Below are 3,114 nucleotides of genomic sequence, written 5' to 3'. Positions count from 1 at the left end.
TAACACTTACTCAAAATCACACAAGTAGTAAGTAAAGGTTTCCAGATGCAACCCAGTCTTTTGGTTTCAAATGAAGAATCATCTCTATTGCACTGTGTCAGGCATTGAACACATTATACATTACCTTTTCATTCATTCATTCATTCATTGGTCCAACATCTACAAAGTTATCCCTCAGGTTCAAAAGTGGAAGTTGAATTCAATTTTCTTTTCACTCAGGAGTCACCTTCCCAGTTAGAAAATCAAGTTACTAATGAGTGACTGAAAAGACCTCCCTAAGAGGCAATACTACCATTTGTTAATGTAATAGATATTTATTGAGTACCTACTATATGCAGAGAAATATGCTACATGTTGGGAAAACAGCAGACATGGCTCTTTTTCCTCTCTGCCTCTAAGGTGTCCAGGGAAGCACCAGAATGCAATGCATTATTAAATGTGCTCATGATACAGGTGCTATGCAAGAGAAAATGAGAGTCACTAACACAGGAACAGAAAACCAAATGCTGCCTGTTCTCACTTATAAGTGGGACCTAAATGATGAGAACTCATGAACACAAAGAAGTGAACAACAGACACTGGGGTCTACTTGAGGGTGGAGGTTGGGAGGAGGGAGAGGAGCGGGAAAAATAACTGTTGGGTACTAGGCTTAATATCTGGATGTTGAAATAATCTGTACAACAAACCCCCATGAAACAAGTTTACCTGTACAACAAACCTGCACAGTATCCTCAAACCTAAAATAAAGCTTAAAAAAAAAAGTCACCAACTCATCCTGGAGAGGTCAAGAAACATCTATGGAAAATGACATTTGAGTTGAGATTAGAATGATAAGTACATTTTGCCTCTGAACAATACTGATTTGAACTACAAGGGACCACTTATATGCAAATTTTTTTTTAAATTAAAATACTGAGTTTTATTTCACATGTATATTTTTGTCTCCCCACCATTTCCATGTCTGACCACGGCTACTACTATGTCCTACCATAACATTCCATACATACTTAAAACCAAGCAAAGGGTGGAGTTCCATCTTTAAAAACTAAACAGGCATTTTGGACAACACATTCTTGGCAATGGAACCTGGACAACATTTATCAAACACGGTAGGGAAAGTTCTCACTCTGCATTATAAAAAGGACAGCCAGATATCAACTGTTACAGAAATGAAATAAGACGGAAAATTTTTAACAAATTGTTTAAACTATTTTCTTAAAGAGCCTTCCTCCACTGCCAGAGATCTTGAATAGCCTCTTGGTCAGTCATCTGGAAGCAATTCTTCACATAATTGATGAACTTGGCTTCCACTTTGGGAAGAGAACCACCTTTTTCTATACTTGCTTGCATTTTTGCTTTAATGTCTTCTACAGAACTAGGTCCTTTTGGTGTTTTAGGAGTTTTTTCCTGTTTTTTGAAGGATTCTTGTCCTTTTGATCTTGGTGTTGATGACGGTTTTGAGTCTTTTCCATTCTGATTTGACTTTTGTGCATTTTTGGCTGGAGTATCTCGTATAGATTTCTTCACTGGTGCTTTTTCTTCAGCTTCCTCATCATCAAAATCATCATCATCATCATCTTCATCATCATCATCTTCTTCATCATCATCATCTTCATCAGCAGCAAGTTTTACTTTTTTCTGTGGAACCTTGCTACCACCTCCAGGGGCAGACCGCTTTCCAGATATACTTAAGAGTTTCACATCCTCCTCCTCTTCATCTTCTGACTCTGCATCTTCCTCCACAGCTACTAAGTGCTGTTCACTAATATGCACTGGCCCTGAACCACACTTCAACCTTAAGACCACTGGTGGTGTTATTTCAAAGGCCCCAAGGGAAACCGTTGGCTGTACAGACATTTTCAAAGTTGCCAGTGTTACTTTAATTGGACTGCCTTCATAATTCATTGCCTCTGCTTCAACAATGTACAATTCATCCTTTGCACCAGCCCCTAAACTGACCGTTCTTAAAGATAACTGGTGCTCATTTTCATCATTATCCACCTTAAAGTGATCATCTTTGTCGGCCTTTAGTTCACAGCCGAAAAGATAGTTCTGGGGCCTCAGGGGGCTCATGTCCATGTCCATCGAATCTTCCATCAGGTGGCGGCACGCACTTAGGTGGGAGAGAAGGCGGACGGAGATAAACGAACGCTGCTCCAGAGAACAGCCGCACAGGACGGAATCACACCAGGGAGCAAATTTTTTCAATAAAAATGGCACTGAGTGTGCCTGCCTCTCCTGGCTCACCTGCTGCCTCCTCCACCTCTTCCCCTTCTGCCACCCCGAGACAGCAAAACCAACCCCTCCACTTCCTTCTCCTCCTCAGCCTACTAATCATTAAATTTTATTGTGGAGAAGGGATCTTGTTGTGTTGCTCAGGTTGGCCTTGAACTCATGGCCTCAAGCAATCCTCCTCCCTTGGTCTCCCAAAACCCTGGAATTACAGGCGTGAGCCACTGTGCCGAGCGTATCACAAATCTTTGTTTCTCTGAATGTTACTTTCGATTAACTTAAACCTGAAGATGATGAGGATGGAAAACTTTATGATGATCCACTTCCACTTAATAAATAGCAAATATATTTTCTCTTCCTTGTGATTTTCTTAATAACATTTTCTTTCCCCCAGCTTACTTTATTGTAAGAATACAGTATGCAATGCCTATAACATTTAAAAAGGTGTTAATTGACTGTTTATGTTATCAGTAAGGGTTCCCATCAATAGTAGCCTATTAGTAGTTAAAGTTTTGCAGAGTTGAAAGTTATGTGCAGATTTTTTTTTTTACTGCAGGAGGGTTGGCACCTCTAACCTCTGCATTGTTCAAGGGTCAACTGTAGATGTTAACCAGATAGTAGCTGCTCAGGCAGGGGAAAGCATGGGGGGAGAATGGTGCATGGAATAAATAGAAAGAATCACTGTGAAGCTGAACTACATAAAGGGCAAAAGAAGAAAGTCAGGCCTGAGAAGAAAAGAGAGGGATACTTCAGATTTGCTTTATAAGCCATGACAAAAAGCTTCAACTTTATCTGAAGTCCCCTGGGGAATCATAGAGTTTTTGTTTTTTGTTTGTTTTTTGTTTTTTGTTTTTTTAGACAGAGTTCCGCTATTGTCGCCCA

The 3,114-nt window shown here is 40.0% G+C and overlaps 1 pseudogene; it reads right to left on the bottom strand.

Annotated features, from left to right (window-relative positions):
- Window positions 1-892: 892 nt before the first annotated feature.
- Window positions 893-2,194, bottom strand: LOC102127247 (nucleophosmin pseudogene; annotated as a pseudogene).
- Window positions 2,195-3,114: the final 920 nt, after the last annotated feature.

Source organism: Macaca fascicularis, chromosome 20, assembly GCF_037993035.2.
Source record: "Macaca fascicularis isolate 582-1 chromosome 20, T2T-MFA8v1.1".
In the NCBI taxonomy this organism is placed as follows: Eukaryota; Metazoa; Chordata; class Mammalia; order Primates; family Cercopithecidae; genus Macaca; species Macaca fascicularis.
Note: the sequence above shows the minus strand (reverse complement) of the source record. Positions and strands in the feature narration are given on the sequence as shown.